General features: G+C 44.6%; 2 pseudogenes; both read left to right on the plus strand.

Annotated features, from left to right (window-relative positions):
• Positions 1-19102: 19102 nt before the first annotated feature.
• On the plus strand, positions 19103-19712 carry LOC144180095 (uncharacterized; annotated as a pseudogene).
• A 2271-nt stretch (positions 19713-21983) lies between these two features.
• Positions 21984-22825, plus strand: LOC144180096 (uncharacterized; annotated as a pseudogene).
• Positions 22826-24459: the final 1634 nt, after the last annotated feature.

Consider the following 24459-nt stretch of genomic DNA (forward strand, 5'->3'; position numbering starts at 1 on the left):
TTCCCGGCTCTACGTGGTGCTTCCTGCCGGCTGTGGCGAATCCTCTGTTTCGTGTCAGACACGAAACCATAATTTTGTAAGTTTCAAACATGCGCTAGAAGCAGTCCGGCCGGGTGCACTGCGTCAAACGCGTGGTATAAAGGAGTCGGTTTTTGTTGCAACTTGACGTGACGACCTTCACGTCACCGAGCTCAACAGCCGCTACCTTGCGTCAGCGCTGCGGCTACCTTTGAAGTGACCCTAAAAGGAGAATGAAGTGAATTTTTCAAGCTCCGCTTCTTGCTTTCATTGCGTAGAATGGCTCAAATAAACACACTTTGCTTGTTTATCCCGTCGAAAACTGCGTACTTATTTTATAAAGGCCTGAAAGAAGACAAACTACCATGCGCAGTCTGCGGCGGCCGCACCAACTAAAACAGTGACGTTGATTCCAGGTGTTACGGGATGGAACGGCGTCCAAGATAACAATTGGAAAATGTTTTGGTTGCGGTTGTGCGAAACAACATGCTCGACATCCGACATTATTGTTGGGTGGAAAATCTTGATATCTTAGTCATCGGCATACCACGCTTCTGTCACGTGGCCGGCTGTAAAATGCGTTAGGTAAGCCTAGCAGCACGGCTTGGAATCGTAACAATCACTAACCGATGCGTCCGCAGTGGATGATCGTCCTCTGCGTCAGCGCAGACGCAGAAGTACCATGTGATTTTCCGTCACCTCTGGAGCTTGCCTTGTTCGTGCTTAAGAGGCTTGTTCGGACCAGGCCGAGGGTCGGCTGATTCTGCCCCAAGTAGTTGTGTTTTCTTCCGATTTCGCGTTGTCGAAATCGTCTTCTGTTCTGGGTGAACTTTCGCGCACGGCAGCCTCTTGGTACGGGGAGGTGAGGCTCGTGCCTTTGAGGTCCTGGTGCCACGAAACGTCCTCGCGGTGCTTTACTTTCCATGCCGCAATTTGCGAAAAAGGCATTTGCCTCCACGTGCAGCCCAAGGAAACACGTGCTATTGAAGGACTTGTGCTATGAAACCTCCTTGTTGCGATTTCTCTCCGTACCGCTGTTCTTCTGACGTACCGCGATACCACCCTCCTTTAAACGCACGCGGGCATGCATACACAGGCTACAGTTAAATAACTTTGCTGCAAGAAGCGTGTCATAGTTTAAAGAGCTTTGAAATTAAAATTGACTCACAGCCATGTGCTTTCAAAAACCGTATAGTAATGGAGTGATGAAACCTGAACGCGAAAATATGAAACACAACACACAAGTTGCCTGAGTTTTTTCCATGCAAAATAAAATGACTCGTGACTTAGATATAAAAACAAAGTTTGCAAATGGGGTTTTCCAAATATACCAATTATATTGGACCTCAGCGAACATTATTTTGCAAGTTTGCGTGTTCCCATTCATATTTCGGAGGTCGCAATTCACCTGTCCATCTCTATACACATGGACTGACAGCCTCGCTTTTTTGTACTACTTGATTGCTGGAGCCGACGTTGTGGGTACACTATTTCTGTCGTTCTGTTCAACATAAACAAGCAAAACCGAAAAATGCATTGTAGTTTTTAGGCTTGTTTAAAGGGCCCCTGCCACACCCTTTTCAACTTATTTGGAATCTTAAATGCTTGCAGAATGTAGTCAGCCAACACATCCAGTGCTTGGTTTGGGGGGTCGTGAAGTACCTCAGCCAAAAAGTATTGCTCCATCCCCATCAGATAACTTGGGAACTCGTTCAAAAGGTTTTTCTCTCTTTTCCGGTATTGACGTTCTTCGACCGGTGGAATTACGTCATTAAGGCCATGTAGCGCCTGTTGGCCGGTTTTCCTTCAGTTGCAGCGATGAACGGGTTTGAAGACGAACTTTAAAAATAAAGCCACGAAAACAAAGCAAAATGGAAAGCGTATCTGGTGCAACGAGCAAACAACGCATTGGCGCTCCCTGATTGCGATAACTATAGCTTTTGCAGTGCTTACAGACGCGAAGGGAAAAAATGCCTTTACCGAAAGTGTTGCAGTGTTCGTTTAACAAAAGCTTTGTGCTGTTCACTCACCGTTATATTGTTTGAGTGACAACTAATGAGCACGCGTGAACGCCTTGAACAAATTGTTTACTCTCGTGAATGCCAGGCAACTTTATTTACATTTTATTTCGACTAAAAATTCCGCTTTGACCTATTTAGTGCATTTTGATGCAACACGAGAAGTTACAAACAATCAGGATGATAGGCAAGCTCTCTCCCAGCGACAATGGTGGAAGGTCATTGGTCGGGGTCACTATACTTTACCCGTGCCCAGGACGTCCAATCACAGGGCGCAGAAAATCCTCCCCCAAAACACCTGCGGAGGGGGGGGGGGAGGGCAAGGAGGGGTCAACCAAATCCCGCCCACGGATTTTACTCTGATATCTAACCTGTCTTTCGTGCTCGTGCGTATTAATAGAAAGCTAGCCAAAGAATAAAGAATGCGCCATTACACGCTCGTGATCAACTGCACTGCCCGCCCAACACTGGTGGTGTTACTTGGACGTAGTCTTTTATTTTGCGGCACCCGCTGATGGCTGACTTCTCGAGCTACGATTCCTTGATGGTCGGAATCCCACGATAACTGTTTCCATTCTAAGCCCAAACTAGAGGGATGCTTTTTTTTCTCGGCGTTGCGAACGTGTCCCACAGCCGAATGAACCGCACGTGCCACTCTCTTGACACCCGACGCGCATGACCTTTGTCGCACGAGTGCCGCCAGCGCTCTCGATCGCCCTGGGCACGCAGGCCGCTGGCCGCCGTCGAAACCTTCCAGTAGCTGTCCCTCGTCTTGTAGACTCGGCCGCCGATGCAGCACTCGCCTGGGATGCTAGCGGCATTCGGGCCCTTGCGGAACCGCGTACCACTCGTCGCTTCCGCAGCCCGCGTCGAAATAAGAATCTCCGTTATTGTTTTCGTGCGGCGGCCTAGTGCTCGTAGGCCTCGAGTTCTTTTGCGGCCTGCCGGTTTCATTCAGTTCAATTTATAAAGCTACCCTCCCTGCTTCATGGCTATAATTACTATAAGCTGTGTGTCCTATGATATGTACAAAGCAATCTGCTCCATGGCCCTTGAAGATTGCCATATTACGGCGGCACGTGTCCGGCCGATGGGATGGCCCTCAATACGTTTAAGTGAAATACACTCCAATGACAATTGAATCCGTTGTCTGGTACAAGTACTGTCATGTCAGGGCTCGTAAAACCGAAGACAGCGAGGTTTCCCGCACTGCAACTGAGTTTGACTTCACGGTCTTCGATCAGCTTGGACCAGCTTCGATCATTGGCTCTGCTGTGCTCTGAAGATCCAAAATTTTGTTTTACTCACGAGCAATATTTTTTCACATACTTCACTAACAATCCATCCATGTTTACTTAATTAGAGGGAAAAAATAGTGTTCGTGGGGGTCCATGGGAGAGGCCTTTGTACTGCAGCGGACCTGATTAGGCTGATGATAATAAATTAAATTTTATTTATTTTTCTTTATTTAAACAAACCATGTCTCGGGAGGAGAGGCAAAAGGCAGATTAACTCTGCCTGACGGCGGCCATCGACCCCGGACATGAAACATTGCAACATTGCACAGCAACGGTAGAAACAAAACACAACTAGCTATACAAAGGTGATGTAGAAAAAACAAGATTATACATTTTTTGTAATAATATTGTAGCAATTACAATAGGCGAACAACACAAATAATTACAAACTACACAGCGTAATGCTACACAATTCCACCATGAATTCGAATAAAATACAGAAAAACCAAAATTGTATAGTGTAAATTGCAAAATTGTAAATTGTATAATGATAAGGAATTCACTAAAGTCGAAGGAAAACATGGACAGAATGAATAGCGTCACAGCGTCGCTTAACCATTGGTTTACTTTCGATATGCAGACCAGAATCCTGGGTACCTTATTCTGCCTGTAATATGAAGTCCACGTCAAATCAAACGGGCTCTAGTCTTCGAGCTACGCCGCTGTAAATTGAAGTCAGCCCCTCACTCTTCCCACATAAAAATAAAAAACATTGCCGTTGTATCATCGCACTTCATTTTGCCTCACTAAATTCCTGCTCAACATTTAAAAATACCACTGCCTAGGCTTTTGCAAAGCTTGCTTTTGATTTCATGCTAACCATGGTGTTCGGGGCAACCCTATGCAGAATTTCAGTTAAACATTATAAAATAAAAAGTCGCCCTCTAACCTTGCCCTGCCCGCTGGAGTCGCCTGGTCACCGCTATTTATGTTCAATTGCTGTCGGCGACAACGGTGATTAAAGCTTAATTTTACAGCACGTGACCAGACATGAAAAAGCCAGCGTCTAAGAACGACCAATGCGACGTGGCATTTTTATTCCCCAATTGCGACTTTCCTACGTTATTTTATAGTCGCCCGGGCAAGAAGAAACAATTTTGAAAAAGAGCCTGGATAACTACAGCCGTTCCGGCGATCAGTCGGCAATGCCGTTGGCTATAACGGGGAATATATGTAAATACTGAAGCTACCCCGTCTGTGCAGGAAGCGAAACCACGGAGCGAACGACGGGAGGAAAACACATCTCAAGTTCCGCTGTCCCTCTACAGCACTCGGCGGTTTTCGTTCTTGCTGGGCCACACGCTACTTGCACTTTGCTCAACGACTGCTTTTTATGCTTTTCCTTCGACTCCCGATGTGGGGTCTGTATCATCAAGCTGATTTGATTCGCCGACCTACTTCTTGGTGCCACTTCTAATTTTAAAGTAACTATTAGAATGACAAGTAGGATCGATTTTACAATCATAGCAACAGTGAGAGTTCGGCCGGTACCTTCATCGACTCAAGCCGGTTGGGAGAACTGCTAAGAATATTTCAACATTGTGCGGTTGCTTCAATTTGGAATTGCGACCGAACCATTATTTTGCTGTGTTCTACTTATTCTTTTCCGAGGTGAGGTACTGCAATCCAGGGAACTCTTCAAACATGCTGGAAACATCCACTGACACATCCGTCGTGTCTCTTGATTGAAGGGGTACAACAAAGGTATTCACATGTTTTGTCTGAGTGTTTTGCGTTTCTAGGCAGTATATATTGCAAAAAAAAACTTCTTTCTATGCCATATACACTATTTCATTTTAAGTAATTGCCTTTTACGTCTTTTGTTGCTAACTAATTGAGACAGCTGTCAGAAGAAAGCGTACCATTGTTTTTTTTTTAACTTTACGCTGAACCATGCTTTTAGAACAAACTCCTGACCCCGACCGTTCATCCAGAGGAGCGGACACTGCATTCACTGTTTTTTGTGGTCACTTCTATTGCGCCGTATAAGTTATTTTACAGTCAGCTTTTATTGGGCTGCTCGGCCGTCTCTGCATTACTGATCTCGCAGACAAGTCATCCTCAAAGCAGACAGCTCATTTGTGCTACTGCAAGCGGTAAAACGAAATAAGAATATCCGGCAAAGATATTTCCTAATGCAGTTCAGTTTAACAAACTTCTTTCGCTCGCATTTATATAACAATTACTGCAATGCCTTCGTGTATTCGCTTGCGCAAACTTGGGCTTGATATTTAGTATTGATTGATTGTGGGGTTTAATGCTTCGAAGATACACCTGGGCCACAAAGCGCGTCGTAGTGTAGGGGTCCGGATGTATTTTCGCCACCTGGGCATGTTTAGCGTACGCAGAAATCTTTAAAGCCAGCCGTTCGTGCTTTCGCCCACACCAGAAAAGTGATATTTTAACCGCGTATGGAGTGTTTTTATCTCTTGTGTGCGCAGTGTCAGGTTGCTTGATATTTTTGCGAAGGGGGAAAACGTGATGTTTGGGACACTTGCCCATGACATTTACTGATTCCGCTTCACCTAGAGAAAGAACATGTGTATTTACGGAGAATTTACGACGCGTAACATACGGCACGGAAATCGAGGGAATACTTGTCCAGGGACATCACAGGAGTTGTGACAACGTATTGTCATGACCTGACGAAGGAGTGCACGCAGCTCGAAAATGCCGCCTTGTCCACATACTAAAACAAGCTGTGTGCGGTGTGCAGTCCACTCACAGTATCCTCTTGGTATCAATACCAAATGTCATCCAGTGTGAACACTTTATTTTTTTTAATAAGAGCCTCCAGCAATTCGACACGAGACGTCAGCGGCAGAAATAGGTCCACGGAATGCAGATTGTAAGAAACCTACGGACGCCCACGAGCACCAGAATGACGTCAGTTTAGAGTTTTCAGAACTCTAGTTTTTTTTACAAGCGACAGACTTCAGTCAAACGGGGATCACAGTGTACCGATTTTATCCAGACGACCAGTTGCCATTTACATTGCCTCCCGGTACGACACAGTTGACTGGGCTCCTATACTGATTGCCTGCCGCCTGGACCTGACAGGGCACGTCCAGTCGCACAATGCCTCTTTAGTATTTGCGTTATTCACGTTTTTTGATTAGTTGAGATGAATGGAGAGTAGTTTGTTAAATGTTCTCGCTATATTCTCAAAAAAGAAGCTAGAAAAAATCCTCAGTTGGTTCCCTAGTAGGACGGTGCGCGATGCTTCACCTCGTCCATCTTATGGTGGTAGGGGGAAGTAAGTTTTTACTTCCTTCTGAAAGGGCCAGAGTAAGTCAGAGTTGTCGCTTTCTTAGATTAGGCGCAGAAGCTATGAGGGACAGCGTGAAGTTCTCGTTGCTTGTGTAGGTACCTGCGTAAACATTTTGAAGAAGAAGAAGTTTATTAACTCTTGTAAAAGAGCATGGTTACAAAAGTAGATACATCCAGACGAGGATCCCACACTTGACACTACACTGGCACCCTCGGTACATTATTGCGTAGAAAAAATACAGTGATCAATGTTCTCAGAGACATCAATAGAGCCATAAATGTTCTAAGACCATCTGATGTATCTAAGCTTTACAAAAACAAGAAGTAATGCACAACTTCTTTATACTTGAACACGCAGTCCGCTCGGAGATAAGATAATTAGCTGCATGCCTTGTTATCGTGCTTTGAGTTTTGCTTTGATATCGTGATGCTCTGTGAGACATGGTATCGGGGAGAGGATGAAGCATTAAAAATGGCTGGATACACAACTCGTCATATAAACCGCTGCCACAAAAAATGGGGACGCCTACCATTGATGAGTAAGAACCACTTAAAATCTGAAATAATAAATGAATGTGCTCAGATAACTGATGATTTTGAAGCTATAACCCTCAAGTGCAATCAAAATACCTTATCTGTAATTTTTCGCCCACGTAGCGGGTAGATTTCTAAATTCTTCGCTTACCTGGATACGTTTTTTGTTGGATTAATCAACAAAATTTTCACCTGCTTTTAGGCGGCGATGTAAATATCAACCTGTAAACGAATCACCGTTCTAAGGGAGCTAGTGAGACCACTACACTCAAATGCGCTAGTTAACCCCATCAATAGGCCCACTCGTATTCAAAATCAGTCTGCAACACTAATCCATATATTTATCGCGAACATAGAAATTTCACGAACAGTTTCAGGCGTCATCGCAGCTCATATAAACGATTATCTCTTTTGTTCTTGATGACAGATCAAAATGCAAATTGTAGTTAGTAAAACGTTTAACCATATATATACCCCTCGACGTTTGAAATGTTCGGAAACAAGCTCTCCGAAGTAAACTGGCAAGAAGTGTATACTCAAATTTGCCCTTACAGCGCTTGTGAGACATCATTGTCAATATTTGAGTTGGCCTACCAGGGTTGCTTCTCCTGCAAGACATTCAAACCCGCAAACTCTGGATTACGCCTCAATCTTCAATATTAATAAAGAGAAAAATGCCCCTTTTAAACATTTTTTAAACACTAGAGATAAGGTCGACCTACACGCGTTAAAGTGTTTCGAAATAAAGTAACTGGGATCTTAAGACAAGCCAAAAGGAATTATTTACAGAATTTATTTAATGCAGAAACCCTACGACGAAACGACATTGTATGGCAAAGACTGAACACTGAACACGGAGGATAAGCAGCAGCTAAATTTTACTGGAACATTGACATCTGGCGCACCGCTTGCCAACGCCTTTAATCATTTTGTTTTTGCGCCCCTCGATAAAAGCACTCGTGACTTGCATGCTTAAGACTATATGTTTGTCCGAAACTGCACCAACGCATGTTCGGCCCCGACAAGCAATGACGAAGTCTATCGCAGCTATTTCAGTTTTCGGAACAGCGGGACCCGGGATGCAGATGACATACAGATACGACCAGTCAAGTACACCATATATATAATTTGTACTGTGCTTGTGCATGTATTTAACCTCAGTTTCTAACAGGGCGTATTTCCAAAAAGCATGCAACTAGCGAAAGTAAGTGTCCTCTTCAAGAGTGGTGATTTCATCTGCTTACCTAACTATAGGCCTTTATCGATACTGCCGGTTTTTTCAAAAAGACGTCAGAAGCTAATAAATGACCGAGTGACTTTGTTTTGCGGGAATTGTAACCGAATAAAAGCATCACAGTTTGGTTTTAAAAAAGGTCTTTCCACAGAATGCGTGCTTGTAACACAAAAAGAAATAATCCTGCAGGCTATTGAAAATAAACATCTAACACTCGGCGTCTTTTTGCATTTTAGCAAATGATTGGACAGCCTATATCACACCACTCCAGTAAATAAGCTTGAAAATTATGGTTTCTGAGGGATATTTTTAGATATTTTGAGTAGCTATCTCAAATTCCGCTGCAAAAGGTAATTATAAATGGCCAAATGTATTACGTGGGGAGTATACATAGTGGTGTGCCGCAGGGAAGCATTCTCGGTCCCTCCTATATAATATGTATATAAATGACGAAGTTGGAATTGACCATTCTACCAAATATGTTCTCTATGCGGATGACACTACATTACTCTTCTGTTCGAACCATCCTAGTAGTCTGATTGTTCATGCGAACGATGTATTAAAAAAACTAAACAGGTGGAGCACGTTCAACTCCCTAACTATTAACACTAATAAAACAAGGCGGTACTCTTCAAACCAAAAAACCAGACTGAGTGGTAATGTTGGCCTTACGCTTGGAAGGACTGCCGTAGAAATCATCACTATATTTCGAAGTCTTTCACTGGCCTTTGACGAACACTTAATGTAGAGATAAACAAGTCGATTCGGTCGCCAACACACTATCGTTAACTGTCGGCGCACTCACCAATTTGCGCTTTCTACTACCCATCAATATAAAGCTACCTATCAACAATTCTCTTTTTCTTTCGCATCTCAACTACTGCTTGCTGGTCTGGGGAAATACTATTACGTCAAATATTAATAAACTACGCTTATTGCAAAACAAAGCCGTGCGCCCTATATGCAATTCATCATATGATGCTCCCACAAAACCGCTTTTCCAGATATTTGGTATTCGCCCTGCTCCGGATTCATATACCTACATAATGATGAAAAGATATACTCTTGGAATAAAATATGATAACACTTTCATCTCGAAACCATCCCCGTTATGAGACACGCCATAATGAAACTTAGTAAATACTGCACGCACGTACTAATTATGGCACCCAGGTGCTAAGCTACGCGTTACCATCGTTACTAAATTCGCTATAACTTTGGATGTAAACTTCACCGTTACCCGCAGGAACTTAACCTGTGTTTCTCATCGTGCAACTGTTCGATGGGTTGTAGTGCAGTATAATTATCTATTCGCCTTATTAGAATTATGTACAAAATGTGCTGGAACAATTTTGCAATGCTTCAATACTGCATTGCCTCATTCGCTTGTTCTAAACATTGTATAAGAACCACGTTAAAACAGTTGTTTTAACGAGGAAAACAAATGAAGAAAGTGAAAAAGAAAAGCTACGCACAATACACTATCCTGTAATATACGAAGTTCCAATTTTAAGCAAAACAGCATTTAGGGATACTCAGGAAAAACAACTTGACGAAATAGTGCATCTTAGCGAAATCTCGAAAGAGTTTTTACCGGGAGAAAGAAAAACTAACATAGTTCAATAGGCGAGTATTGGAAAACTCAAAAAAAAGAAAGAAAGAAAGAAAGAAAGAGAAGCAGCAAATTGAATTGTAATGTAGCTGACGCTGAACTTAAGAAAAATATTTTTTTACCCCACTAGCCATGGAAAACCACAAACATACAGTTGCAATAAACCCGCCAACAAGAGAGTGGGCAACAAATACTAATAAAATGTACGCTAAATTACACATAAATACAACTAATATGTATGAATCAAAGCTGGAAAAAAAACTCTTTAATATGCTTTGTAGAAGTAAAAAGGTAGGTGAGAGTGACTAAACGGCATACGGCAGGCTATTCCAGTTTGAAAAAGCGGAAAAAGGTGAAGTCGTTTTTTCGTAATTTGTGGAAACTGCAGGAAGCAAATAATTGTAGTTCGGGGTGAATCTGGTTGGGTTTGTATTGGTTAAACAACGTAAATCAATAAAGTGAAAAATAAGTTGATTAGTCAGTGGTCTGACGACGAATATGATAATATTGTATTGGAATAGTTTGCGAACTGACAAAACGTTATTTTGACCATGGAGGGCGCTAGCCTTAGAATATAATGAGCTTTCTGCCATTACGCGGACAGCTTGGTTCTGGACATGTTGGGCGTATGAAAACTGAGACTTTTTCATACTATCCCACGCAGCAACTACATATGTCAAGTGGCTGTGAATAAAGGCAAAATACAAAGATAGCAGTGCGCAACGAGAAAAAAACTGACGAGCCTTAATTATTAAGGGCTGCCACATGCAGTTTTTCGTCTTCAGAAATTGAAGTGATCGCGAAATGTAAGATGAGAATCAAAATTTCCGCCAAGAAAAATGACATGGTCAAAGACCTCAATAGTGTCAGTACCGAGACTTATCGCCGGTAAAAAGGGGACCCGCTTCTGATGCCGTCTGAATAACATACAGTTAGATTTTCAGGGTTTTATAATATATACGTTTTGTGGCACCAATCTATGGCTTTTCTTAAAACATCACTTACCATTGAAACAAGAGGCGGGAAAGATTTTTCGGCATATGATTAATGGGTTCTCGACGGTTTGAAAGACACAATGAGGGGATTGAAGATAGTCGCAGATGTCTTTATTATAAATGATAAACAATAAGGGACCAATAATTGACCCTTGAGGAGAAGAGTCCTTGCTTGATTTTTTTTTTTTTTTGCTGTCAGAAAGATATTCGGCACTGTAAATCTTCCCTTCCCTATTTATTAAATAGCTCCTTAAAAAAGAAAGAGCAGAAACCCTTATGCCATTATGATCAAGCTTACGAAACAAAATACCAGGATTTATAGTGTAAAACGCCTTCTTATAATGTAGAAAAACTGAGCCTACTACCATGTAGGAGTCTTTTGATTTCTATATTGGTGGTTAGGGATAAAGGCGCGATATTTCTCGAGTTACCAGCGCTAAAATCGAATTGATTGGGTTTAAGGGGGCCACATTTAGCAAGGAAATTATTCAACTACTGTACAAACAGAATACTGCTAGAATAGAGATCGGCCTGTAGTTAGAAATTAGTAACCTATCTGCTTTTTTGAATACAGGAATAATTTTTGCCGTTTTTTGCACTTTCCACTTTCAATAATGCGTTTGATTACTAATCTTATCGTGATAGAAGTGACATCAGCAACCAGTTTTAAGCGACTTCTGCAAGAATTATCTAGTCGTGCAGTAGTATAATTCAATCCGAGCATCCACAGTGTAGAAAGGCGATTCCCCAATAGCGCGACTGTCCGACCCTGGGGATAAGGTACGTATTGGAGACGTAGCCTCGTCAACCGGTACTGGCTGCTCGGCATTGAAGCAATTTCTGACGCTCAGGCTACGGAAAAAGAAGGCAACAAAACCAGCACTGACTCAACATAGTTTTACAGCACAGTGGTTGCACTCGTTTACAGGATATGGATGAATGCGCAGACCAAGCACGTGAACCAGAAAATTTCGCAGCGTAAATAGATTTCAAAATAGCTTCCGATTAGCTCCCTACTGACCACCTTTGCGGCACCGTGAGCGCTTGCGTCACAGTTACTCCGCACGCTCCAGACACCACTTTTGCTACGTCGCGAGCGAGCTTACCAGCTGCAGCGCACCATCTCCGCCCAGCACCTTCACGACTGCGCGCCAATTGTCTTCGCTTACCACCGTTGCATCATCCGAAGGTGGCTCTATAAGAAAGTTTGCGTACAAAGAAACTAACGATGATGTATACAACTGGAAATAGCCAATCTGTGTCTCTGTGGCTTGTGACGTCACGAACTGCATAGCCCTGCTGGTCATCTATGTTCGCAGAGTGCAATGGTACCGGTTTCTCATTGAAGAAAACAAATTTACACCGACATTAGGCGATATGCACATGGCTGAATACGTTGTAAAAAGTACGGAAGACATTACATTCACAATGCGTGCGAGTTGGACCAGCTGGTACAAGCAAGGGGTTCTACGCTGGAACCAGTCTCGAAAAAACTTCATACCAAAAATCACATTTAAATGTGCTTAGACAAATTAAGGGATAGCGCACATTTTTTTTTAATTTGGTGATATAGTAAAGCTCTTCTGCGTGGCGCTTCATCTTATCTGCCGGTGGAAACAAATTCTTTTCGTAATTATTGAAAGAGTACCCAAAGCTGGTACAAGGCACCGAAAAGTGTATCTGCGCATCTTTTCGTAAGCTATTTTCCTGTTCCAGTATGCGCCCATTAAAACACCAACTTCTCTGGCCCATGTACTGACTGCCGCACATCAAAAGGACTCGTAATGCTGCCCACGTCCTGCTCTGGACACGTGGCAGTTTGTAGCTCACCCAGATTCCACCACGCCTGCTTCCGGAGGGATTTCGTATTTAAACGTGGGGAAGGGAAGTTGGAAAACATAAAACCAAAAGATGTTGCGCACCATCTTTTGGTTTTCCCTTTTCCACTGTCCCTGTCACGTCCAAATATGCAGCGCACATTAATATTGAATTCTAGACTACACCAGCTATCTCCAACAAGCCTTTGTTAGCTTCATTCCAGAGGGAAATCATTTCTTCTAGGTGCAATAGAAACACCACTCTGGATTTAATATGTGCTGTTTTAATTGCAGCAACGTAGCAAAGCTAATGACTGTCATTAAGAAACCCCCAGTGGAGGGGTAGAGGCTTCAATGAACTATACGACAACGGAAAAAAACGTCATGCTAGAAGGCAAGAAGGGCAACCCCAAAGAATGGGTATCCGAAAAGACGCAAAACAAGGACGAAGAGAAAGACCAGACCACGCTCGTTGAAAAGCACCAAAGAGTGTCCCGACTCACTGCTGCAAGTGGTTAAACATTCCCAACAGCATTCATGGGTTCCAATTGAGTGGCGGCTGGCAAAGATCGTCCCCCTCCTTAAAAAACAAGGTCTTGGATACGCGTTAGATAATATCAGACCCATAGCCCTCACATCAAATTTCGTAAAACTAGTAGAAATAATCTTGCTACATCGAATTGAAAACGTTTTAGAACGCGAGAACGTCTTAAACCCTAAACAGATAGGATTCAGGCCTGGCTGCTCAATTTGGTCGGCCCACATTGATTTGGAGAGTCGCATTCAGCTGGCCCGCCAACGTAAAGAAGTGGGCGTGTTGGTTACCCTGGATATTGACAAAGCCTACGATAGCGTTGAATACCAAATTCTTTTTGACACAATCCAGCGTTATCCTTTTCTAGACTACATTGTTTCGTGCATTGGCACTTTTTTGTCGGATAGAAAATTCTTTTGTTCACAGCAGGGCCTGTCCTCTCCAATATGCAGTCAAACTCGAAGTGCTGCCCAGGGCTCTGTTCTCTCTCCCGGGCTGTTTAATATTTTAATGAGCTCGGTTCCGGTAAATCCAGACACTCAGGTGTATATTTACGCGGATGATATTGCTTTTTTCACTTCAGACAGGGATATACACACGTTGTATCGGCGTATGCAGTCGTATTTAGGCGCCTTAGAGGCTTGGCTGGAGGGCCTTCGCTTGACCCTAAATGTGAACAAATGTGCTCTGCTTCCATTTCCAGTGAGCGGTCCAGTCTTCATATCTCTTAGTTACCGGCAACAGGACATTCCTCAGGTCAATTCCTTAAAATATCTGGGAATGTTATACGAATATACCCTCAATGGGCATCAACACATAGATTACATTAATACTAAAGGGGCTCGGGCCGTGTCATTCTTGAGAGATGTAAGTCACAAAAGATTGGGAATCCGTCGTGACACCCTACTAATGATTTACAAAATGTACGTCCGACCAATTCTAGAATTTGGACGTGTGCTATTCTCCGGGAGTCCCCACTACAAACTTCGCCCGTTGATAATGCTCGAAAGACAAGCTCTACGTTTATGTCTGGGTCTTCCCCGTTATGTACCAATTAAAACTTTATACATGGAAGCCCGTATTCCTCAATTAGTCTCACGCATGCATGCCCTCACCGTAGATGCATTTTACGAGTCATGGAATCGCCCATATCCAGGCCGCAAACTGCCTTCGTTACATGGCCTTCGTTGTTCTTCGGTAGTTAATGGCCGCGGTTCAAACATCCACAGGCGGTCTTTGTACAATCTCTGCTTGGCCCATTAAATGAGGCCCTCTTGTCGGCTCCAGTACTTGACAGAGTGTCGCACTTAGATATTTCTTTTGGTGAAATCTTTCCCTCTAACGCGAAATTACTCCCTCTGAACCTTTTAAGATGCCTCCTACAGGATCATCTGAACGGTTTCCCATTCCACGCCGTTGTTGCAACCGATGCTTTAGTCCGGAATGAGAGGGCAGGCGTAGGTATTTTTTCTCTCTGTCTAGATTGGACCTTTTCCCTCCGGCTGCCTAACTTTACTACATCTTTCCACGCAGAATTCCTCGCAATAGTCTTGGCCCTTCGTAAGCTTGGTTCGTCGAAACGACAGGCAATAATTCTCACGAATTCATTTTCTGTTTGTTTTGCCCTTACTTCATCCCCCCTACGTCGAGTCCTTGCTTCTTTATCGCCTTCCTTCCTTCGTGAACTTTGTTTGGTCTGGGTACCTGGACATGCAGGTATCTGGCTTAACGAATCGGCGGATGCTCTTGGGCGGTCTAGTAGTGGAGGGTCTGCCGCCCATTTCCCTCCTAACTTCGGCTCGCTTCGGTAGGCTGTGCTTACTTCAAAGTCTGCCTGATTCTACTTACGACGACTCGGAGGTCGAGCACCTCCGGTACTCATGGAAGTGCAGCATAAGCCAGTCGCGAGCTTGTGAAGTCACCCTCACTAGCTTTCCCCGTCGCGTGCCAAATTTAAATTATTACTTGCACCACTCTAATCTGGCGCTGTCGCCGTTATGCGCCTTTTGCAAAGAACCAGAAACAATCGACCATTTCTTCTTCTCCTGCCAACGGTTATCCTCGATAAGACGAAGATACTTAGAAAGCACATGCAGCCGGCTAAACCTCCCGCTGTCTGCTACAGTTATTTTGTCATTCGGTGTAAAGGAACTAGGATTCTGCCACGGGGATCTTTGCAGTGCGTTGCACTCATTCATCCTGGAATCAGGCCGTCTGCCATGCTAGACAGCATTTAGCTTAACTGGATTTTCTTGTCAATAATATGCGCGCCAAGCTAACTGCATCGTCTGTACCACTTTCTTCATGTTTCTTACTTCCAATTTTTATTAAATGGTGTTCGTTTTTACCATTTGTTCTTTCTTTCTCTAATCTCCTTACTTTTATTTCTCTACTCATCTACTGCTAATCCATACTAATAATTAAATATTTTTCAAAAATTACCAAATTTCTTTCGGTAAGGCGCCCATTCCCTGGTCAATCTCCCTGAGTGGGTACGCGCCATTTCACTGGAACCACCACCACAACCAAAGGGACAACAACAGCAACAACAGCAGATTCCACTGACCGTGACCTGTGACCAGCTACACCCAGCAGCGAAAGAACGAGTTCCAGGCTACCATCATCGACGAAGATCCCTTGACAATACACTCTCGGCGGTTTCAAGCGGAATCAAAATCAGGCAGCGAGAACCAGTTGAGCTTCCGGGCTAGAACGTTCAGTCTACGCACCAGTGGCAGTTCTGAACGCACCCGAGGCTGCGAACCTCTGACTCCTGGGAACGACGTCTCATCTAGTCACGGCTAAGCTCCATCGAATATGACGAACGGCAGAGCACCACTGCCGCCTCTGCAGGCAGTGATAAGTATTAACGTAAAAGACATCAGCGCGAACGAACACATCCCGCACGGTTCTGTACGAATACTTTTTTCAGTGGCATGGTAGAACCTGAAGCGTGCAGCAAATCCGTTGGTGCCTCGCAGTGTAAATATCGTACGTGTAAATTAAATGTTCTCCTTCCGTGCATCTGATCATCGTGAGTGATTGTCCTGACAGTGACATAGTCCGTGTGGTCGTCGGTTCACATAGGGTAAATAGGCATTCTTTTTGAGTTGTGCTTCAAGAGACGGTTCTCAGCCACTTGGCGCCGTCCGTGGTTAGTCACTATGGCCATGAAGTCCCCGTGATGGCGGCGGTAGTCCTCGTTCAGCTCATGCGCCATGCGAATAGAGGGCTTGTACAGCGATACAGCGATTACCAGTAATACCACATTCACGAAAATATCTGAGGCAGCGTCTAAGTGCCTTGTGCAACGGTTTCAACAGACTAAAAACACACGCACCTCAGCGGGCACACACCATGCACGGTGTGCCATGGCACGTTCCGAGCACATAAGCAGAATAACGCGACCACAACAGCGGGACCAGAAGTTACAAGGAGTTGCACACGGAAGAAATTCCCATATTATAACAGAACTTGGTGTTGCCGAGAATTGATAAAGAGAACAATCTTGAATTCAGATGAGGCTTTTCTGGAAACCATTTTTATGACTTCAAACCCTTACTTACGAGAACAATTTTTGTGGCATAATCTTTCGTTTTTTGTAAGCTGACAAAAATGTTGTGGTATTCTAGTGCATGTAGTCATTCTAAAGCAGATTGAGGTATAACCGGTGTCTTTTATGGAATATATAAACTAGCCTACAACGCAAATTATCGATATTCAAAACACCGCTTAATGAGTAACGTGTTCATAAATTGGTATAATGCACCTTGAATGACGCAGTCTTGGGCTAGTTACTACTAGTTACTACTAATGCGTTAGCGGTAACTAGTTCATTTTTTCATGAAATTGTAACTGTAACAATCTTTTTTTTTGTGGAGTAAGTGTAACAAGAAATGTCGTTACAGATTTGTTTCCGTAGAAAATTATACAACAGCAACACTCATTACCGGCCGATGTACAGTTTGCGCGTTGAACGTTTTAGGTCTATGTTCCCCAGCACCTTTGTCCGCTTCATCTATGCCATAGGTGAGAAACATCTGGACTAGAAATGTTTAGCAGTGGACGTATGCGTGGTGTCTCATGCAGTCAGCTAAGGGCTCGACGTTTCTAAGTCTAAGCTGCAGTATTTTGTTCAGCAAAGCGATACCCGGCCATAAATAACTCTGCGACACGCATTTAAGAGCACATAGATGTATGTTGGTGGGCCAGAACCTCTCGTCCGACGCACGGCAGCAACATGTTTGCCACATCTGCAGCGCAGTAAATGTTTTTGACACAAAGGCGAACAGGAAAGCAAACACCACAAACACCGTACAACGCACCGAACCTTCCACTTTCGCGGAGGCCTAGAAAACTCCGGTCAGGGCGTCACTTTCCCATTAGTGACATGCAGCCCCGTTGTTAGGGTCACAAAACGCTCCGGGGAGTCTCTCGGCGGCATCGCGCTCGTCCTGCCATGTGCGTACTGTAGAGTGTTAGATTCACAAGTCGCAGTTTCTTGCGATCATTGGGCGCTTTTGAGACCCCTAGCCGTATTTAGGACCACCCGTTTGGGACCCCTGGTCAAGAGGCTTCGTCGAGTTGTCAACAGTGCTCGAACGAGGTCGAGGAAGTAATAAATTCCATGCCCCTCCACAGATACGACGAACACAACGATGGTCGTGTCCGAGTTTCCTAGCACCAGCCAGCATCTTGACCGGCAGACGTCTGACCAGACTGCCACTGTACGAGGAAATGTTCTTGCAAAGCCTCGCGACTTCTTCTCGAGGGCTGTGGCCGAAACGAAAACAGTAGCTGCATCTGTTTCTGAATGTCACCCGCCGCGGTGGCTCAGTGGCTAAGGCGTTGCGCTGCTGAGCACGAGGTTGCGGTTTCGATTCCCGGCCTCGGCGGCCGCTTTTCTGATGCAGGCGAAGAGCAAGAACGCCCATGTGTACGAGATTTCGGCGCACCTTAAAGATCTCCAGGTGGTCAGAATTAATCCGGAGCCCTCCACTACGGCGCGCCTCATCGCCTGCGTTGCGTCGGCGCGTCAAACCCTACAATCAGTCATGTTTCTGAATGTCGGGAGCAAGGAATACTTGGGCGAGCTTCGTTCGGCCTACGCCTCAAAGCAAATGAAGGCAGCGGGCTCTGGGATTGGCGACGTGATTGCTGTGGAAGGCTTGGATTGTGAGAGCAGTGCTTCCCGGTCGATATGGAAATACCCGCGTTAGAGAGGCAGGGGCGAGGAGGGGGGAGGGGAAAACAGTAAACAGTTCATTTCAGTTTCTATTCCCCTCCTTGGAAATAAGAAATAACTTTGTCACGTTTCGGGGGGGGGGGGGGGGATGGCTTGGGGTTGAGACGGGAGAACGACTCCGAAGGCCCACGGTCAAACGTCGCTGCGGCAATGGCTCGAATCGGTCTGTGTCTCCGACGACGAGTACGAAATAAAAAGATAACTAAGAGCTTTTTTTGAGTATCTTACAAAAAAAACCTCGATAACCGCTGTACACCAATGTTTTCTGTCGATCCGCCACTCCCGCCCCCTTTTTCTCGTTCTGTCTCTCTACGCGGGGCGGTCAAGGGACGGTATTGTAGGCGAAAAGAAATTAAGTTGACAGTGAAAGTTTCTTTCGTCGGTGTTCTCCTACGGCCCGGTATAGTATAAGTTCGGCCTTTGTATTCGTTCATTTTGGAGCCGTTTGGCAGCCATGTCTGTCGACACAGAGCAAGTGCAACACTTGGCTTGGCCTTACTACCACGAAAATTCTTTGGTGTTGAAGATGAGAGCAGTAAACATTACGGTGTTGTGCTGCATTTGCAAGAAAGAGTTCTCCACTAGCAAGACGCCATCGTCAAATCTCCGAAAGAATCTAGAGGTAAGTTTCATCTTTATAGGGATTCAGCTTCGCCATTCGGGTTTCGCATGTATATTTCATTGGATATATTGAGCTATGCCGATCAATTTTAAATGAGTGTAATTAATTTAAAGTTTCGTTGCCCTGAAGGAATTCTGCTGAAAGAAGAGGAAAGTCGAGCATGGTTCCACCACGGGGGAGAAGAAGAAGGCACGCGGGAGGAAACTCGACGCGGATACTGGTGTACTGTCTCATAGCAGAGAGTCGACCTAAGACCCTGTCACAAAGTCGCATAGACAGGCTAATAGTGAACTTCGTAGTCGCGGATCTGCAGTGTTTTTCGGTCGTTGAAAATGAACAGTTGCGGTGTTTGATTAACGCATTGCAACCATCGGCAGCGTTGATGAACAGGAAGTCGGTGGTCAATCAGATTGACATTCGCTATAAATAGCACCAAGCGCACCTCATCGCTACATTGTACAAAGCATCAACAGTGTGCTGCACAGCTAACGGCTGGACAGCCTCAAACAGGTGAGGCCTGCGAAATACTAGCGGAACCGTCTCTCTTCGCGGAATGTTTGGAACGCAGAGCCTAAAAAAACAGAGTCGTTTATAGTATATTTCGTTAACCGCCTCAGCTATATATGTAAAAAGGATTCGTCCGCGCAATTTTCGCGACAATTGTGAACTTTTCGAGATCCATTTCTTACTTCTAACTGACTAAATGTACGTCTTTTGTAGTAATATTACTTATTCTCTGTTGCTCCCTCATTTCCCATAGAAGCCTTCTGGGTGTGACGCTTCACTTCACAGATGAACAGTCTCTGGAAATAACATCCGCAACGCTCGTGAGCCAACTGCTTCCAGGTCACCACACATACGACGTCATCGCGACAGTGCTGCCCGCAGTACTTGTAAAGTACAATATCCTGCCCAAGACATGCCTCGTCGAAACGGACAACGGTTCAAAAGGTAAGTTGCAGGGCTGCTCCTGTTTTATTCTGATTGGCTACACTCAAGCTTGAAAATTTGAATATGTCGATTCTTCTATAAGCATAAATGTTAATGTTTTGTGGCAACAGGAGGCAATAAAAACACCCAGCGACCGAACAGCAGATATATTTTGAACACGTCAACAGCTGACGGGCCAGCGGCACCTATGCCTGGCCGAACGCCCGGAGGTCCTGGGAGCACTGACCGCTTGCGCTCGGGCAGTGAGCCTCATAGTGGTGCTTCGTCATCTTCGTCTTTGTTGATGCTGCTACAGTATAAACGTTAAACGTGACTTTTTTACGATCGCAAAAAAACAATTGAGTTTCGCATCCATCACTTAAGAACCTTGCTGAGCGTACAAAGTTTCACGCAAAACTTTTGGTCGCACTGAATTTTTGCATACTTGAGTTTATTTTCTAACTGTACTATTTGTGAAGCGATCTAAATAGTTGCTTTATTAATTTGTAGAGTCCCAAAGTAAAACACACATAGGTTCTATAGATATTTGTTCGTTGTTTTTTTTAGACGAAGACCCAATATGAGATAAGGCGAGACGCGATGCAGGCACGTAAAACACGCAAACGTCATGTATTGTGTCCCCTAGCATCCTTTTAAGACTCGGAGTTCTGTTTTCTTAAAATATTTTCCATTTTAAAGCTTACTATTGTGTTATATTACATATTTATTTGTGTTAAAATCGCAACACAGATGTATGTCTGCCAGGGTAGTCGTCGAGGTTATCGTCCCTTTTAAAGCGAAGTTTCAGCGTTTGCACTGATGGCGTTTGTAACGCGAAATCGCCGGGTGAAATGAAAGGAAAAAAATTCTCCCCTGGTCCAGAATCGAGCCTGGGTCCCTCGCGGTATGAAGCCAGCGTCTATCCAATTTCTCATTTTCGACATGGTTTAAGCGGTTTGCAAACTCAGACGACCACCAAACAATCCGCCACAGAAAGCTAGCTTTTTGTTCATGCGTCGTCGTCGTTAGACAGAAGGGTGCAGGATTTTCTAAATAGATATTAACGTTCACTCCCTCCTGGTCTGTCACCAACAGCTTTCTTAAATGCCATTATTAAGTGCTAGATCTGTTGTTATCAATATTTGTTTCCTAGTGGTTTGCGCCTTTATTTCATATGCTTTGTTCATCTAGCCCATTAGATGGTATTCATGCTGTATAAAAAAGTTCAACCACAAGTCCTTGTTTTCGTGCTAAGTTTTTTTTGTCCGTAATTTCCACTTTTCATGACGCAGGATCTTTGGAGTAACAGGGGAACATGGTGAAGACGTTGTCGCAAATAGCATAACGAAGGTGCTAGACAGTGGCTCGAATAACTCGTCTCACGAGATCCCCCTGCCACGGCACAGGAGGTGTGCCGCACATACTTTGAACCTCGTCGCTTCGGTCGATGCCGAAAATGCCTGCAGCAACGCGAAGTACGGCGAAATGGCGAGGACGGTTTTCGGAAAATTAAAGATTGTTCGCAGAAAACAAGCTCAGTCAGTGCAGGCAGTCGAAGCCATAAAGACTGCCTTGGGAAGACAGCTCCCAGTGCCAACCGCAACACGGTGGAATTCTCTCTTCAACGCTGTAAAGTTCATCAATGAAGTCCCGAAAGGGAGGGTGCACGCAACATTCAACGCACTTTCGTTGCCACGATTGCAGCAAGAGGAATGTCACTTCAATAAAGAATACTGCAAGGTGTATTTTGATTATTTCTTAAGGATTAAACAGTGCCTTTATTGTATTTTTTTTCTTCCAGATGATGTACGCTGTGGCAAAGGCGCTGGACATCTAAGGCGAACAATATATGTACATGGACGCCCTACAGACAACGTTTCACTCTCTGCTGCGCTAACAGCGCTCCTTCCCGCCGCTGAAGTGCTGCACGCCCCTTGCTAGCGCCCTTCAGGAGGCAGTCACGAAGCGGTGAGCGAAATCTTGTTCCATCTGCGCGATACGTCGGGGACGCACATGCGTGTGTACCAAAGATTGCCCTTTATTATTTTTAACTTCTACCTAGAGGTTGAATCTCTCCAGCAGTACATACATTGTTCCTGCAACCTTTGTCAACACAGGTTTTCTCAAGCCCTGGATGATACCAGTCTTGCCCCGGTAGCGGCAGTCCATCCAAAGTTCAAGCTCTCCTGGATGGTAGAAGAGCGGAGCGCGGCAACGTTTCACCGTCGCGAGGAAGAGTGCCGAACGCTGGAAGCATTTTCCTGTGAAAATACAGCAACTGTTGACGGAAGCCACAAAGACGACTCATTCTTCCAGCTGCCGCAAGCTTCTCCCTCATCCACCGAGGTGCAACAGTGGGTAGACGATCCAGGAACAAGTCGGAGTCAGCTCCCGATATAAAGAAGATCTTCATACAGCAGAATACGGGGATCCATCCAGCGCACCTGCTGAACGTCTGTTTAACAGAGGACGCGACGTATTCGCCATCAAGAAAGGCAAAGCTCTGTGATTCCAACTTCGAAAAAAAACTAATTCTATGCTACAATAACGTTTGCAAATACATTTTTAACAGCAAGAGCGCAGCAACAAAAATAAAGATTCTTATGATGAATAGAACACTTCCACAAAAAAAAAGGCGTACACAACGATTGTTGGTTTGGGCATGGGTGTGCATCATTTTAGGTTCCCCTCGTGTAGGCTTTACAGCGCGCAATTTTTACTACTCTCATTCCTTCGTACGTTTCTAATAAATAAGCCAAATCTTGTTAGCTAATAGTTTTAAACAGTAATGGAAAAGTAACTACGCTACTTTTTTGCAGTAACTGTCACTGTAAGTAGTTTCTTTTGGAAACTTCATAACTGCAACTTTAACAGATTTACTTTTTTGGGCTAGGTAACTGTAACTAACACCTTTTCCGTAACGTGCCCATGACTGGAAAAATGGCAGGGCACAAAGGGAAAAAGAATTGTTCGCAATCGCGCCATGTGTGCAATAGGTCTCAGATTTGCCGAAAGGGAGGAGAGATAAGCTCATTATTAAAGAAGACCTCTGAGCGAGGGGCAGAGGCGGCGGCTGGCGTCGACCGGCTTCTGTCTCTCGAGTTCAAAGCTGCGCAACGCTGCCTCCAAGAGCGATGAGCAGAAGGCAATGTGACAGTGTCAGTTTGAAATTTCGATGGCTATATTGTCCGGTTAAACAGAAACATTCTGAAGACTTGGCTGTGCATAGACAATGATGGTGCGGTTAAGTTTATAAAAATGACGATTTTTTTTCTTTTTATCGGTGCGTTCTCTGCCGTATAGAGATACTATGCGGCGCCTGCTACATCCGTCGAGGTAGCCGGGGTACCATCCCAATGTTTAGAGGCCACAAAAATGCCTTAAGTTCGTAGTGAGCGCGGTTACCGTAGTATGTCATCCAGAGATTAGGAATTTTGTTCTTTGTTTCCTGCTACAGACTTTTTTAGCAAGGACTGGAAGATCCACGTAATTCCCGCAAATTACGCCGCTGTTAAGAGGCCCAATGGATGCACGAGCCAGTGAGCAGTCGGGATATTAAAAGGAATAATTGAATTTTTGAATGGCGTATAATAATGACTGGGCTGTTCGTGTCATGCTCACGTTGTGGTTCGCACCACGTGGTTTTTTTTTCAGCGTAGTAGACTGTATGTGTTTTGTATTAAATACATAGCTCCATAGCTATCTCTTTCCGCCGGCGCACAACCAAAAGCAAACACTGAACTGCTGTCGATCGTATACACTAACCTATGAAGGCTCTTACCGAAACGCGATTCACTTTGCAACCTTATCGACATGTACGAATGCAATTGGCGGGGCGCGCGACCACGGGCGGCGCTGCGAAGCGCGCCTCCGTGACGTCGGCTGAGGGATTCTCGTATTGGTCGTCTGCTTCAATTGGGCTCGCTCTCCCTGCTGCTTCTTTGCGCTCAGTTGACGTCTGATGGTTGTCCGCGCCAGATTTTGCGTGTGCGTAACTTTTTATCGTGATGATAGCCATAAAATCGCATAAACTAGCTGAAAGCGTGATTTGAAGTATAGTTTTTGATGCCTCTACGGAAGAGACATTGACGGCGTCGCCCCGTTCCTTGCGAAGCCGGTGCTGTGCGGAGATCGAAGAGCCGGAGCTAGGGGTCAGCTTCTATATTAAGCAATCTTTCGAGCCAGCTGCTAGTAACCGACAACAGAGAGAATACATGAACAAAACAAATTCCCGGCCTTTGGAGCTGTCAGCTTTGGCAGAAGGCATTCCGATTCCCGGTTATCATATGTAAGGTAAAACAGTTTTTGCAACATTGCCGAACGCTCGAAAG

The sequence above is a fragment of the Haemaphysalis longicornis genome, unplaced genomic scaffold (genome assembly GCF_048455015.1).
Source record: "Haemaphysalis longicornis isolate Haplotype H1 unplaced genomic scaffold, Haemaphysalis longicornis Haplotype H1 scaffold_4, whole genome shotgun sequence".
NCBI classification, from domain to species: Eukaryota; Metazoa; Arthropoda; class Arachnida; order Ixodida; family Ixodidae; genus Haemaphysalis; species Haemaphysalis longicornis.